A 17121-nucleotide genomic window follows, 5' to 3' on the forward strand; every position below is an offset into this window, starting at 1 on the left:
CGCGACCACGTCCACAACCAGGCCGTGACCAGGGCCGCGACCTTTTCCATGCCTAGCATGGTGAGCATGCACATCATTCACCTCAGGAAAATGGTGCAAATCCAGTTGATCGGTTCTCGTAATTTTTCATCAAGAAATCATTATTTTATTTAGCCACGAGAAGATGAGAACTCAGTTCAGTATACTTCTTGAAACCTCTTTCTCGATATTACTGCTGTAATAGCACATTCAAGGCATGAAAAGTGGAGAGCTTCTTTTCCATCATGTCATTATCATTAGCCGTCTCTCCACATAGTTTCAATTGAGAAGAAATTCTGAACATGACAAAATTGTACTCATAAACAGACTTATAGTCTTGAAATCTTAGATGCATCCACTCATATCGTGCTTTCGGTAGGATGACCATCTTTAAGTGGTCAAACCTTTCTTTTAGGCTATTCCACAATACGAGTGGATCCTTAGTATTAAGGTACTCAATTTTCAGAACTTCGTCAAGATGATGACGCAAGAAAATCATAGTCTTAGCACGATTTTGACTAGATGCTGTATTTTCATTCTTTATGGCATCTCCAAGACCCATAGCATCTAGGTGGATTTCAGCATCCAACACTCATGAAATATAGTTCTTTCCCGAACTTTGAAGGGCAACGAACTCACACTTCGTAAGATTGTTAGCCATATGAAGAAAAAGGAAAAAAATAAGAATACCTTAGCCTTAGCCTTCAAATTTGAGACAATAGAGTCTCGTGCTGATAACGTGTTATAAAATACTAAAGAACAAGAAGAAGAGTAGAGAGAATAGAGAGAGTGATTCTTATTTTTTCTCTTGAGGGATGATTTACAATGAAGGAAGCCGTTTTATTTATAGGGGGAATTTGCCCATAATTTCACACTAAAAGACAAATATATCAAATTTTGATAGACATCAAATAGATCTTGATAGACATTCACTATAATTGATATATATCATAACATTTAAGGTGTTATTTAATTCGTGTGAGAGGTTTTTGGGAAAGGAAAGTACCAAAATACACCGCTAAAAACGTACTTTTTGCGCGATTCGATCTCGACTGACACCTCTATGGAAAACGGGCATAACTTTTTATCTCGATATCGGATTAAGAAAAAATTGGTAGCGTGGGAAAGAGGACTCAAAGACCTTTCATTTGATATATAGTAGGCCCTCTAATTCTTTATATGCAAAATGTTATGGTTGATGGAATTTGACCCAAGTTTAGGCATTCACTAAAACTTAATTGATAGAAAAGTTTTCAACTCGTCTTTGAGTTAGGGGATTTTGTGATCTCAATTCATAGTCAAAGGTATTCAAACACTATATTAATAAAGAATCATTGGGTTCGGATCTATACGTGTAGAAAAGACGATTTAAATTTTAGTCCGAAGGTGCGGGGTGTTACACCTCCTATTCCACAACAATTTTTTCCCAAGATTTTTTGTCAAATCTACACACTTCAATCACAATAAGTGTCTTTGCATGTCAATTTGAGTTATATGTATTGAAGGGAGTACAATGAATTCTCTTCATCCAAAATAATATGTATTGCATACACAAACAGGGTGGAAATAATTTTTTTGGTATATATGTATATCATCTGTTGAACCCTTGTACGTGGGTAAAATCTAAACGTAACACAAGTTCAAATGTTATGTTAATTGTGTCAAATAAACTCCGTTCCATTTTATGTTTTTAAGCACTTACCAAGACTCATAACATTGTGTAGAAGCCACAAATATTACGCGTTCTAGATTAGAACCGTAGAACGTAAGCAAAAATTTTAGCAAGCGCTGTCAATATATTTATATAAGAAAAGATAAAAGTTTAATTACAAGTATGATATATGGTATAAAATAACATAAATAAACACATTAACTTATCGTATTTACACAAATCTCTTCAACTAATTATATATCTTCATTGGATATATCGGGAGCTAATTATATATATCTCGACAGACCCAAAATTTGAAAAATGTATCGGAAGCTAATTAGGTATCTTTACAAAAAAAAAAAATGTATCTTCGCTTACTGTGCCAGGAGCTAATTTTGTATCACAGATCCAAAAATAAAATTTCAATAAATATATAAAATGTAAAATGTAGAAATTTCTGTAATTAAGCTCCAAATCGTCTGACTCTATGTTGTATGCCCATGATATATCTTTGGTCGATTGGTTTATCTAATTTTAAGCTAGAAGAGGTATCGGATTCAATAGTACCTTGCGAAACTGAATTATCCCTACAACTTCTACTTTTCAAAGTCATTTTCCCAAACAAGAAAAGATCAGAGAACAAAAAGTGAAATATTTAATGTAAATTTTGGATTAAAAAAATTCTTATAGTATTACACTTTAGTTCTTGATTTAAACAAAAGCATAAATCACCAACTGATTCCCAATCAGTCGCAGGTGGTGGTGCAAAACAAGACTAAAATTTGTCTTCTGCTAGGACTCAAACCTTAAACTATGTACCTTATTTTTTTATAAATTTATTTTTCAAATTATTGATATGTCACATTCTACGAAAAAACATATTACTCTCTATCCAAATATTATATTTATTAAAACAAATACAATACATCACAAATTCACAATGTAATACAAGATAGTATATGCGTAGCAATCAACCAAGGGGCCTCGGTGTTTTTTCCAGCAATTATTGGTCATAGTTTTTTTTTTAATAAAATATTGAGTAGGTGTATATTATTTTCTATATATTAGAAATGATGGGTTTGACATGTTAGTTTATGGGTATTACAATAAAGTTTTAGAATACTAAGATCTATAAAATAGTTTGCAAGATTAGTTTGCTTCGCAAAATTATGTTTTGTATTTTAATATTTGAACCTTATCAATAACTATAGAAAAAGTCCATCCATTTCTAATTAATTACAAACTATACCCTCCATTGAGATGTCATTGTCTCTGCTGGGCCCATTTAACATAAGTAGGCCTCTCTGTCTAATATGTCGTATTCTAAATTTCAAATCTAATTTCTTCCATATGTTTTTCATTTGAATATGGGCAAGTTTAAATATTTTTTATTTGAGTTATAAATATTTACAATCTTTACCTAACTTCATATCAAATTGTTTAATTTTTTTAATTTAATAAATTAATTTAGTAAAATAAATTTCTAATAAATATTTTCTTTTTAAGATTTGTGTTAAAGATAATATGTTTCAAGTAAAATAAAATCGGAGAAAAATACTTAATAAAATTTTATCTTGTGAGAGAAAATATAATTCACTATTAAATAAAGTGAAATAATTCATTATTTCTTGCCAAAAACATACCATACATAATTTGATTAGGTAGTATACTACATCTATAAGTTATTGATTATTAATAATAGAGGTGTTAGAGCTGATATAGTTTTAATACAAGTAACATTATATGTTTTAGAATAGCAATTTTGGATGTTAATTATTCGTTGGCTTATACTCATTCTCATCGTTTCAGGCTTAAAATAAAAATTTTATATGTTGAAAAAAAAATACCACTTATTTAAAAAGTAAAAAATTTTGAGGATATAATAAACTTTAAACAATCTTCCACAGTTATCTTACTTAGATATGTATTACTATGTGTTTGTGTTTTATTTGTTGGACTGTAGCAACAATTTTAAAGAAAGACCACCCTTTTCAATAAATTACCACTCATGCCATGGATGTTATCGAATATGATGGGGTTCATAGATGATTATCTATTCTCATTTCTTCTCTTCCATACAATATTCATTTGAATCTATGATAGATAAATAATATTTCCACAATTATTTTCACTTTAATGCAAGGGTAAGTATTTACCACTATTTACATTCAATTTTTTACTTTCTTCTTCTTTTTATTTGTCATAGGTTCTTTTTTTATAGTCGAATAATGTGATTTGTGACCAACATTTTAAGAAATATCTTTTCATCATATTGAAATGAGAAAAATTACAACTTAAAGGACTTTTTGCGTATTTTTGAATATCCAAATTTTAATTTAAAATATTAAGTTAATTTAATTCAATTTATCATTAAAAATTAATCAAATTGACTCTTAAAAAAAAAAAAAAAATGAAATATAATAATTTATAATAATTAATTAGAATTATAATATTAAAATTAAATAAATATCATATATTACTTTTTATTTATCTTTATGCTAAAAATGTGATTTTCCATTTTACTTATTATTTTACCAAACTAAAAGAGATTTTCATTTTATCCAATAATCTTATGATTAAGAAACTATAAAGTACTAATCATCAAATCCTGCATTAAGTCAAAGTGAACCAAATAAAAATGAACTAAAGAAATATTTATTAAATTCGAGATAAACACCTAATAAAATATTGCCTTTGTGAGGGCTAGCATAATTCACTAAAATAACATCTAATAATTCATAATTCTATTAAATAACATCTAATAATTCACTATTCTTTTATATGCAAAATAATAATAATTCTATATTTGATTAAGTATGCTATTCCTACAAGTTATTAATTGTCACTCTCGCTATCCTAATGTCCATCTTTGATCGTATTTTTTATTTTCATATATTTTAAAAATATTTTGAATTGAAAATTAATATAATTTATAGAATAATATTTTTACGTGATTTTTAAATATATAAATAATTTCATAGATTTTTAACTATTTAAGGGTTCTACTATCATATTCATCCAATTTTTTTCTCTACAACTTCATTCAAAAATAAGGTACAGTATTGGGCCGTGCTACACATTTAATAATGGGCACGTACCAGAGCCACCCAGTATAGATAGAAAGGGATTTGACACATTTAAAGTATTATCTATGAAAAATGAATCAACTCTATTATTAATTAAAAAAATTATTTGAAAAAAAAATCAAATATTAACAACTTTGAATCTAAAAGTGCTAGAAGAATAAACTTAACAAGAAAATATATTAATTTATGGTTTAAATTTTAGGCCTTCATTGGATTTTAATTTCATATCACTACTGTGCTTGAGAGTAACACAATACTATATAGGGGAATGTAACACTATTGTCCATACTTGGCACCTGCTACTAGATAGCCTTTCAGAGTATATGACAAGGGCTCTGTAATGCAGTTTTCAGTATCGGAAAGTGTGTCACCACAATTACAAGTACGATATATCTTTAGCTCATGACTAGAATTATCAAGTTTTAGCTAGAAGAGGTATTGGTTTAATACTCGACCTTGCAAAACTGCAATTATCTCTAAAACTTTTTACTTCTTAAAGTCACTTTTTCAACATAAAAATACAGAGAACAAAAAGTGAAACACTCAATGTAAGTTTTAGATAAAATATTTCTTAAAGTATTACACTTCACTTCTTGATCGAAATGAAAACAGAAATCACCAACTTCAAGTGCAACTGATTCAATGGCATGTGGTGGTGCTAAACAAGACTGAATATTAATTTTAAACCACGTCTGAACTTTAAATATGAATCCCATAAAATAATGAAACACAAAATAAGTAAAAGAAATTTAATAAAGCTTGAACTTAAACATGGCAATTCAATTGGGTTAACATGTCATCGATTAGCCATTTTGCTAACCAACTGTATGCCTTTTGTGTCAAATGAACTCCATCCCAATTTATGTAAGTACTCGCATCATCACACGCTTCAATTCCTGGATCACCACACTTTGTACCTTCGTTATAATTATAGTCTCCTCCTGTTCCACAACAAGCTTTCTGCAGAGAGTCTTTGTTAAATCCTGAAAAATTGTTTTAAAAAGTAAAGCAAATTGAATATGGGTTTCTTCACTTTACCTATTAATATGTATGTGTGGAGAATTTGATCATCTTAATAATAGTAAAAAAAAAAAAAACATTATACCCATACCAAGAGCAACGGCATTCTGTAGAAGCCAGAGATAGGTGTTGTAGTAGTCATCAATGGCTTGTTGCAAATGATTGTTGTAAGACATTATAAAATTATTCCAGTCTTCAACACAACAATACTCATCGTAAGCAGTTGCACTATTGGTCATGAATTTAGTTAGGGCACTTGGGAAGCAACCAATTGGGAAATTCCCTGGAACTGCCATTCGGGTAGCCCCAAAACCAATGACTCGCTGGAAAAAAAAAAAAAAAACATAGTTAGGAAACAAACTCCAAACAATGATAGGTGCCCTTATAATAATCATTAAATGGAAAAGTTATAACATAAGATTATATTAAACTCACTTTAACACCATCAATGATGGTATCAACATCGTCTATGGTTCTACCTTGCTTTAAGCCATAGTTGAAATCATCTCCTCCTATTTCTCCAACTAGGAAAAGTGAATTTTTCAAATATTTTGGGCAATCTGGCAAGCAACAAGTAGAAAAATATCAATTCAATTCGTTATAAATTAGCTTGCAAGCAGAGAAGACTAAAAGGCCACATAATTTCCTTAACTAATAAATAAATTACCAGGAGAGCAGGTCGATTTGAAATGAGAATCCATCCAATCAAGTTGAACACTTAATGAACTATTTGTGAAGGACATAGCAATGTCCTTCTCTGTCAGGGATTCTACTGATTAAGCAGTAGCCCCTGATACTGCAAAATTCACACCATGTCTAAAATTTGCATTTCGGTCCTTGTATGGATTTAGGAGAGGAAGACCAGATTTCACAGCTGTATACGTGAGAGAAACACAAAAAACATCATAGTATGTAAAGGTTTTAGTAGTTGGGGATTCACCAATTCAATTAATTCATAATACCTATGAAATCCACGATGAGCATGCCATTAGAACAACGCCCAGTTATTTCTTTATTTCCATATGGAAGCAGTCTACACCAAGAATGAGTTCCACAAAGGCTCTCTCTAAGGCAATTTCCTGTATCGGAAATAGAGTCACCAAACTGATAAATTCTATCAAACCTGCATTAATTTCCTCAATCTTGGTTGTTGAAGCTTTATTAATTCACAGCATCAACTTTGATCAGCTGACGAAGCACCAAACTGATAATAATAATTAAGAGATAAAGCAGTACCACTCTAATTGCCAATGCCATGACCAACTGACTAATTTTGAAATGCCAGGTACGTACGTACGTACGTCCGTATTATATACATATATTATATGTACAGGCCGCTCTAAAGGATAAAACCAAAGGCAGCTGCCTCACAGCTTGTTTGAATGGTTGTTATGTGAAGCCCCGACATACTTTAATGCTTATTAAAAAACTTGAATTTATATTCATTTGAAGGAGATTATGTGGGAGAATTAGATTTCTAAGTTTCAAGATGATGTGAGTATGAAAATATATATTTGAACGGATCAAAAACAGATTTAATTGAATGGGTGGAATAATTATTGAATATATGTATAATGTGTACCACACACTGGAGGCATTAATTTATAAGTGAGAGTTTTAGTCATTATAATTAGGAGCATGTTGTATGTGTTTAGCTGGTTAGTTAAATAATATGAATTATTTATTTGAAAAAAAGATAAATATAAATGGGTCAAGCCTACAATTTACTGCATACAACGTGTGCCTTCGTAGCTGCTAACAGAGAACGAAAAAAAAGGTTACAGGGGTTAGTTTTAATTTGTCCTTTGTAACTTCTGCTACTCTTGTCTCTCGTAAACAAAAGATTAAATTGTTGATTGTCATTGGAAAAAGGTAGAAGTTAACCTTGCTAGCAGTGAAGAATCTTGAGGTGAGTTAAGACTTGCTCTTACTGAAGTCTTTTCTTACAAAGTCATGTCTATAAGGTGTTTGACAAAATGCTTCTAAATACGAATGTGAGTTCAATTGGAACGAGTGAGTTCACATTGCCTTTGTTGAGTTAGTTACCCTGTGCTCTCTGTTTTCTCTTTGGATTTATCAAACTAACGTGGTAATTACTACATTGCAGTATCATATGTCCTGAAAATTAACTTTCATAGTTAACAAACCAAAAGCAATGATATTCTTAAGTTTAATGTCCCAAAACAGTGACTGTTCTCTGGAAACATGATCGAGCAGAGAAAACATCTTCCATCCAAAATTTGTGTGATTCTCTTTCATGTTGGTAATAACCGTAATGTACTCCCTTAGATCAGCAACTTGTTGGAACTTTAAAGAAAACTTAAATAACTTAGTAATCGTACAAAATGGTTACCAGTAGCCGTATAAAGGGTTACCGACTTGCCATGATTCATTATATCTGAATGGTGACCGTATAAAGGGTCGCAAGCAACCGTACAAAGGGTTGCCACGATTGTCACAATGAGGCACAAATTTAGTGGTTGTATAAAGGGCCACGAGTAACCGTATAAGGGGTTACTCATTACCACAGTGGACATAATTAAAAATGTTCAATCGACTGAATCAATTTAAAGAAAGCGAAAAGAATGAACTAATTAAATAAGCTATAAGTTTTGTGATTGTTCTCTTGCTTTACTCTGTAATATGCTCCATAAGGCATGCTGACTTGTTTTCTCTCATTCCCTTATCCCATATATGTTTTATACAATGTCTCGTTCTGATATTAGTAATGGGGAATGTTGAGACTCTAGTGGTGTACTGACGTTCTCTTTGTGGAACCTATATTGACTTGTGTCAATGTAGGTGCAGGTAATATAGATGAGCAGACTACAAGCTAGGCCGTTTTATTCCAGAAGCTGATTGGTGAGCTCCGCTCTTGATCGTGGAGTTTCTCTTCTTTCATCAACTTCATTCACTTATTTCTTTTTCAGTATTCGCTTTAGGGATTAGTCAGGAAATCTATGTCCTATGCATTCCTCTTAGCACTCTAGTAGAGGCTTCATAGATGTATTTTTAGTTGGTTATGGTTGATCAGGTTACTTTGAATTATTCTTAGAATCATTTGAACTGGTGTTCTAATAAAGATACTTGTCATTTATTTTATATGTGTGTGGGGTATGTGACATGAAATTACATGTTAGAATAGTTAAGTCGGTTCGCTCGGTCAAGTAATGCACCGGGTGCCGGTCATGACTTTGTTGAGAGGATGGGTCGTGACAAATTTGGTATCAGAGCCAGATTTAGGATGTCCTAGGGGTCTATGAAGCCGTGTTTGTTGGGTCTTGTATATGGGTATGTAGCGCGCCATGCTTATATACAGGAGTCTATAAACATATAAGGAAGTTTTCCCACATTTTACTTTAATCGTGCGGTAGAGCTAAAGCTTAAGTATGCTTCTGACACTTACATTTTTTTTTCTTTTCTCTTCTCAAGATTTCATAAATGCCTCGCGCTCGTAACTCTGACAGAAATGCTTCTAGCGCAGCCGTTGGGAATTATTCTTTAGCACAAGGAAGGACTAAGAGGGCCCCAGCTCCGAAGAAGGGTCAACCGGTTAAGACGGCTCAGGTACCTCAAGCTAGTCAAGTCGAGCAGGTGGTTCATGAACAAGTGCCTCAGCCTATGCCAACCACTATTCCAGCTCAGGTCATGATGCCTCCAGAAATGGGGGAAGCTTTTAATGCAGTTAAAGGAGCTATGGATATGTTTACAACATTCATGGCTAATCAAGGGCAGAAGAGAGATCAAACTCCGCCAAGCACAGGTAGACGAGATTGTTCTATTTCTTTCAGGGTTAAGGAGTTTATTAACCTGATCCTCCAGAGTTTTGTGGGACCAAGCCTGAGCAAGATCCATTGGTATGGCCAGAGGAAGTTTAGAAAACTCTTCGTGTGATGAAAATATCGGGGAATGATGCAGTTGAATTGGCCTCATATCGACTCAAAGATGTAGCATATGCTTGGTTTGAAATGTGGGAAAAACAAAGGAGCAAAGATGATGACCCTCCAACTTGGGAAGAGTTTACAGAGGCTTTTATAGCTAATTTCATACCAGACGAGGATAGGGAAGCCAATGCTACTAAGTTTGAGCTTTTGAGACAGGGGAACATGACCGTGCAAGAGTATTATATGGAGTTCATCAAGCTTGCCAAGTATGCTAAACATATGATCCCAAATGAGAAAGCCAAGATTCGCAGGTTTATCATCGGTTTAGGTGATCACATTCAGGATACCACTGCAGTTGCAGCTGTGAGCATGGAATATTTTGCATCTGTAGTAGGTTTTGCAAAGAGCTTAGAAGAAAAGAAGCATAAGAGAAGAGCTGAAAGAGATTAGAATAAGAAGGCTCAAACAACAGGTGGGTTTAGCGGTCCTGTTAGTGGTGGAAATAAAGGGTTTCTTAGTAGGGAATTTTCAGCACCTGCTCAGTCCGCACATCAGTCAGGTGGTAGTTTTCCTATCAGACATAGCCAAGGTTATGGGAACCAATCCCGCCAGAATTAAAACTTCAGAACTCCAGTCCCTCAAAGTCATAGTAGTGTTGGCCAGCTACCCAATTAAAAGGTCACCGGTAGTACTAGTGGGAAGGGTCATTCAGGTCAGTGCAAGATTGGGATGCAAGGTCATTATCATTGTGGAGACATGAGACACTTGAAGTATAATTGTCCTAAATTGCCACTCAATGCAAGCAAGGGAGCAGTTTATTCTTCAGGTTCTACAGTTGGCACTGCTGCGAATCCTACCCCAGCTCGCAATCATCAGATTCAACCCGAACATGGGGTAGGCAGAGGTTTAGGGTCTACTATCCAAGGAGGGGGACAACCCCGTCTTTATGCGGTGATAGACCATCGGAATGCAGAAACATCTTCAGCCGTAGTTACAGGTACTTTATCAGTTTGTGAACATGATGCGTATGTGTTAATTGACCCAGGATGTACATTCTCATATATTACTCCCTATTTTGCTAAGAATCTCGGGTTAAAATCTGAGCATCTAGAAACATCATACTTGGTTTCTAACCTAGTTGGTGACTCGATAGAAGTAACATAATTTTACAAGGGTTGTGCAGTTTCAATATTGGGTCGTAGTACCACTGCTGATTTTATGGAACTAGAAATGGTAGACTTTGATGTAATCATGCATATGGACTGGTTGTCATTCTGTTATGCCATGGTGGATTGTTGTGCGAAGGTAGTTAAGTTTTATTTCCCTAACGAAGCAGTCTTAGAGTGGAGAGGTTGTTCAACCTCGCTTGTAACTAAGTTTATTTCTTACCTTTAAGGCTAGAAGAATGGTAAAAAAGGGGTGTCTAGCTTATTTAGCTCATGTTATTAATTCTGAGGCAGAGTCACCGACCCTTCAGTCTGTTCCAGTTGTTAGAGAATTTCTAAATATTTTTCCAGATAAGCTGCCCGGCCTTCCTCCTGAAAGAGTAATAGATTTTGGTATATAGGTTCATCCAGGAACCCAACCCATATCTATACCTCCATACAGAATGGCCCCTGCAGAGCTAAGAGAATTGAAAGAGCAATTGAGAGACCTTCTAGACAAGGGTTTCATCAGGCTGAGTGTGTCACCATGGGGTGCTCAGTCTTGTTTTTCAAAAAGAAAGATGGATCTTTTAGAATGTGTATTGATTACAAGCAACTCAATAAGCTCACAATTAAGAACAAGTACCCTTTGCCGAGAATTGATGACCTGTTTGACCAACTTCGAGGGGCAAGATACTTTTCTAAGATAGACTTGAGGTCCGGTTATCATCAGCTCAGAAAAAAGAAGGAATATATTCCTAAGACGGCATTTAGGACTCGCTATGGACATTATGAGTTCTTAGTGATGTCCTTTGGGCTGCCGAATGCTCCAGTTGCATTTATGGATCTCATGAATCGAGTATTCAAGCCATTCTTAGACACTTTTATCATCGTGTTCATAGATGACATTTTAGTGTACTCCCAAAGCAAGGAAGAGCATACAGAGCACCTCAGAAGGACGTTGCAAGTATTAAGAGATAACGAACTCTACGCTAAATTTTCTAAGTGTGAATTTTAGCTACATTCAGTGGTATTTCTTGGCTACGTGGTACCCAGTGAGGGAATTAAAGTAGACCTTCAGAAGATTGAGGCAGTGAACAATTGGCCTAGGCCGACGACGTCTACTAAGATTCAGAGTTTCTTGGGTCTAGAAAATTACTACAGAAGATTTGTGGAAGGATTTTCCACACTAGCAGCACCATTGACTAAGCTAACACAAAAGTTCGTTAAATTCCAGTGGTCTGATGCTTATGAGCAAAGTTTCCAGGAATTGACAAAGAGGTTGACTGAGGCACTAGTGCTAACATTACCAACAGGTTCAGATGGTTTCACTGTGTATTGTGATGCTTCAAGGGTAGGGCTCGGTTGTGTTTTGATGCAGAATAGAAAGGTCATCGCATATGCCTCAAGACAATTAAAGCCCCATGAAAAAAACTACCCTACACATGATTTAGAGCTTGCGGCAGTTGTATTTGCTCTAAAAATATGGCGGCATTATCTTTATGGCGAACATTGTGAGATATTCACAGATCATAAAAGCCTTCCGTATATTTCCAAACAAAAAAACTAAACTTGAGGTAGAGGACGTGGCTAGAGCTATTGAAGGACTACGATGTTAACATCTTATACCATCCAGGGAAGGCTAATGTGGTGGCTGATGCCCTTAGTTGAAAGTCTATGGGTGTTCTAGATCACTTACAGACCTATAAGAGGTCGCTAGCGAGAGAAGTGCAGAAGCTGTGTTTTGATGGTGTTAGGCTTGATGAGACTGACCAGGGTAACTTGAAGGTGCTTCCTAACGTACAGTCATCCATTGTAGTTGAAGTGAAAGAGCGACAATATGAAGATCCAAAGATGCGGGCAATCAAAGATGGGGTATTAAAGAAGGAGATTTCAGCTATTACCATCGGGGATAATGATGGGGTATTGAGAATAAATGGCAGATTATGTGTTTCGAACGTTGGTGGCCTTCGGGAACAAATCATGATAGAGGCACACAGTTCAGGTTATTCAATCCATCCAGGTTCAACCAAAATGTATAAAGATTTGCGGGAAATTTATTGGTGGAACAAAATGAAAGAGGACGTGGCTAAGCATGTGCTAGGTGTATGAATTGTCAGAAGGTGAAGGCTGAACATCAAAGGCCTGGTGGCTTGGCTCAAAATATCATTATACCTACATGGAAGTGGGAGATGATTAATATAGATTTTGTTGTTGGATTGCCTCGCAATTATCATAAACATGACTCTGTTTGGGTGATTGTAGATCGACTTACGAAGTCAGCTCATTTTTTGCCAGTGAAGGCTACTTACATTGCTAAGCAGTATGCTCAATTTTAAATTAAAGAAATCGTAAGATTGCATGGCGTTCCAATTTTAGTTATCTCTGATCGAGGAGCTCAATTCACCACTAGATTTTGGCAAATCTTCCAGAATAGGTTGGGTACTAAGGTTAATTTGAGTACTGCATTCCATCCTCTGACTGATGGAATGAGAGGACAATTCAGACTCTTGAAGATATGTTACGAGCATATGTAATAGACTTTGGCAGAAATTGGGATGAACACTTGCCACTTATAGAGTTTTCATATAATAACAGCTACCAGACAAGTTTGGTATGGCTCCTTATGAAGCACTGTATGGACGCCGTTATAGATCTCCGATAGGTTGGTTCGAACCATCAGAGGTACCTTTGATTGGTCCCGAGATAGTCCAGGATGCCTTAGAAAAGCTGAAGATTATCCAAGAAAGACTTAAAGCAGCTCAAAGTTGCCAAAAGTCTTACGTAGACAAGAGGCACGGGGATCTAGAGTTTAAGGAGGGTGACTTTGTCTTTTTGAAGGTGTCACCAATGAAGGGATTCGTGAGGTTTGGAAAGAAAGGAAAGTTAAGTCCTAGATTTATTGGGCCTTATAAGATTTTGAATGAGAAGGGCAACGTGGCCTACGAGTTAGACTTTCCACCCGAGCTATCTTCGGTTCATCCAGTATTTCATGTTTCTAAGTTGAAGAAGTGTCTTTACGACGAGGCCAATGCTATTCCAGTGGATGAGGTAGAGGTCAATGAGAGCTTAACTTATGAAGAAGTTCCTATAAAGATCCTTGACAGGCAAGTCCATAGGTTGAGAACCAAATATGTAGCATTGGTCAAAGTCTTGTGGCGGAACCATAAATTAGGAGAGGCTACATGCGAAGCCGAAGAAAGTATGAGAAAAAGATGCCCTCACTTTTTCGGGGAAGAAGGTATGTAAATATTTAACTTTTTAAAATATTCTCCTTAATTGTATAGGAATGAACATGCACAGTTTTAATATTTTGTAAGATATGTATGGTCGTGATGACCTTGTTAATATGTGGTGGTTGGATAGCTGAATGAGATTTGGATTATTGATATGGACAGGTTGAAAGTTTGGGATAGCTCCCGTTACAAAGGAAACTCTAGCGAATTTTTTACAAATTTTGAGAGTTAGCCAAATTTTAGTTCATTAAGAGAAAAGTGAATGTGGACCAAGTCCTAAGGTTCACTTTTAGATATGTATAACATGGATTTAACATTCAAGGACGAATGTCATATAAGGGGGGCAGAATTTGAAGCCCCAAGATAATTTAATGCTTATTAAAAATCTTGAATTTATATTCATTTGATGGAGATTATGTGAGAGAATTAGATTTCTAAGTTTCAAGATGATGTGAGTATGAAAATACATATTTGAACGGGTCAAAAGCAGATTTAATTGAATGGGTGGAGTAATTATTGAATATATGTGTAATGTGTACACACACTGGAGGCATTAATTTATAAGTGAGAGTTTTAGTCATTATAATTAGGGGCATGTTGTATGTGTTTAGCTGGTTAGTTAAATAATATGAATTATTTATTTGAGAAAAAGATAAATATATATGGGTCAAGCCTACAAATTTACTGCATACAACGTGTGCCTTCGTGGCTGCTAACAGAGAACGAAAAAAAAAGGTTACAGGGTTTAGTTTTAATTTGTCCTTTGTAACTTCTGCTGCTCTTGTCTCTCGTATACAAAAGATTAAATTGTTGATTGTCATTGGAAAAAGGTAGAAGTTAACCTTGCTAGCAGTGAAGAATCTTGAGGTGAGTTAAGACTTGCTCTTACTAAAGTCTTTTCTTACAAAGTCATGTCTATAAGGTGTTTGACAAAATGCTTCTAAATACGAATGTGAGTTCAATTGGAACGAGTGAGTTCACATTGCCTTTGTTTAGTTAGTTACCCTGTGCTCTCTGTTTTCTCTTTGGATTTATCAAACTAACGTGGTAGTTACTACATTGCAGTATCATATGTCCTGAAAATTAACTTTCATAGTTGACATACCAAAAGCAATGATATTCTTAAGTTTAATGTCCCAAAACAGTGATTGTTCTCTGGAAACATGATCGAGTCTTCCATCCAAAATTTGTGTGATTCTCTTTCATGTTGGTAATAACCGTAATGTACTCCCTTAGATCAGCAACTTGTTGGAACTTTAAAGAAAACTTAAATAACTTAGTAATCGTACAAAATGGTTACCAGTAGCCGTATAAAGGGTTACCGACTTGCCATGATTCATTATATCTGAATGGTGACCGTATAAAGGGTCGCAAGCAACCGTACAAAGGGTTGCCACGATTGTCATAATGAGGCACAAATTTAGTGGTTGTATAAAGGGCCACGAGTAACCGTATAAGGGGCTACTCATTACCATAGTGGACAGAATTAAAAATGTTCAATCGACTGAATCAATTTAAAGAAAGCGAAAAGAATGAACTAATTAAATAAGCTATAAGTTTTGTGATTGTTCTCTTGCTTTACTCTGTAATATGCTCCATAAGGCATGCTGACTTGTTTTCTCTCATTCCCTTATCCCATATATGTTTTATACAATGTCTCGTTCTGATATTAGTAATGGGGAATGTTGAGACTCTAGTGGTGTACTGACGTTCTCTTTGTGGAACCTATATTGACTTATGTCAATGTAGGTGTGCAGGTAATATAGACGAGCAGACTACAAGCTAAGCCGTTTTATTCTAGAAGCTGATTGGTGTGCTCCGCTCTTGATCGTGGAGTTTCTCTTCTTTCATCAACTTCATTCACTTATTTCTTTTTCAGTATTCACTTTAGAGATTAGCCAGGAAATCTATGTCCTGTGCATTCCTCTTAGCACTCTAGTAGAGGCTTCATAGACGTATTTTTAGTTGGCTATGGTTGATCATGTTACTTTGAATTACTCTAAGAATCATTTGAACTGGTGTTCTAATAAAGATACTTGTCATTTATTTTATATGTGTGTGGGGTATGTGACATGAAATTACATGTTAGAATAGTTAAGTCGGTTGGCTCGGTAAAGTAAGGCACTAGGTGCCGTTCATGACTTTGTTGAGAGGACGGGTCGTGACATGTTACATGTTGTAATTATTGTGTTTTGTTAATTTAAACACGATTTTGATTATTACTTAAATTTTATTGTATTTATCCTTAAATCCATCTTTTAGAAATGATGAAAAAGTCATATTTTTGTGTAACAAATAATTTGGTGTACTTATTTCTATTTATTTATTTATTCTTTATTTATTACTATTTCATACTCTTTTCTTATCTTTATCCTATCATTTTGTAATAGCTCTACCATGTAGCCAACCATTTTTTTTTAGAACTGTAATGTCCGAATTAGCTTTCGCGCACCTCGACTAAATTCATGGAATACCTACCCCCTCCTGCCAGCAACAGATACCAGATACCAGATAACTCTGTCCACTGAGTCTAGGACATATTGTAAGAACAACTTAGTGTCTTTTTTGCCTGTGCTAGGATTCAAATGGGAGACTATGTATTCTACTTTTTTGTAGGTTTATTCTTCAAATTATTGATATTGTAAAATTATGTAGCGATGAAAAAGATATTATTGACTATCCAAATATTATATTTATTCAAGGCAAAATGATCTTCTGAACCCTTATACTATATTGGTTTTTTAAGTTGGACACTTCTACTTACATGTTTGTCATCTGGACCCTTTGACCCATTAAAAAGCAACATTTTAAACACTTTTTCGGTGAGTGTGTTACACTCGCTCCACGTCAGCTGTCACGTCGGCTGCCACATCTGTCACATCATTTTCCGTATCATTTTTATATATAAAAAATATTAAATATTAAAATAAATAAATAAACAAACACCCCCTTCTCTCTCTTCCCCCTTTTCTTTCTTTTTCTGCCTTTCCCGTTCTTTCTTTCTCCATTTCTTCTTTCTTCTTCTTTTTCTTATTCTTCTTCCTCCTCTTCTCATTCTTCTTTTCCTTTATCATCTTCATC

The 17121-nt window shown here is 34.7% G+C and overlaps 1 long non-coding RNA gene and 1 pseudogene across 2 annotated transcripts; one reads left to right on the forward strand and one right to left on the reverse strand.

Annotated features, from left to right (window-relative positions):
* Nucleotides 1-5382: 5382 nt before the first annotated feature.
* Nucleotides 5383-7260, reverse strand: LOC107839569 (annotated as a pseudogene).
* A 186-nt stretch (nt 7261-7446) lies between these two features.
* Nucleotides 7447-16091, forward strand: LOC124886441. 2 transcript variants are annotated; one of them, XR_007043613.1, is made up of 4 exons: nt 7447-7684; nt 8578-8637; nt 9208-10656; nt 15790-16091. It is a non-coding gene; the product is annotated as an uncharacterized LOC124886441 (long non-coding RNA). The 2 variants fall into 2 exon arrangements; XR_007043614.1 differs by lacking the exons at nt 7447-7684; nt 8578-8637; nt 9208-10656 and adding an exon at nt 14056-14907.
* Nucleotides 16092-17121: the final 1030 nt, after the last annotated feature.

This window comes from Capsicum annuum, chromosome 8, assembly GCF_002878395.1.
Source record: "Capsicum annuum cultivar UCD-10X-F1 chromosome 8, UCD10Xv1.1, whole genome shotgun sequence".
NCBI lineage: Eukaryota > Viridiplantae > Streptophyta > Magnoliopsida > Solanales > Solanaceae > Capsicum > Capsicum annuum.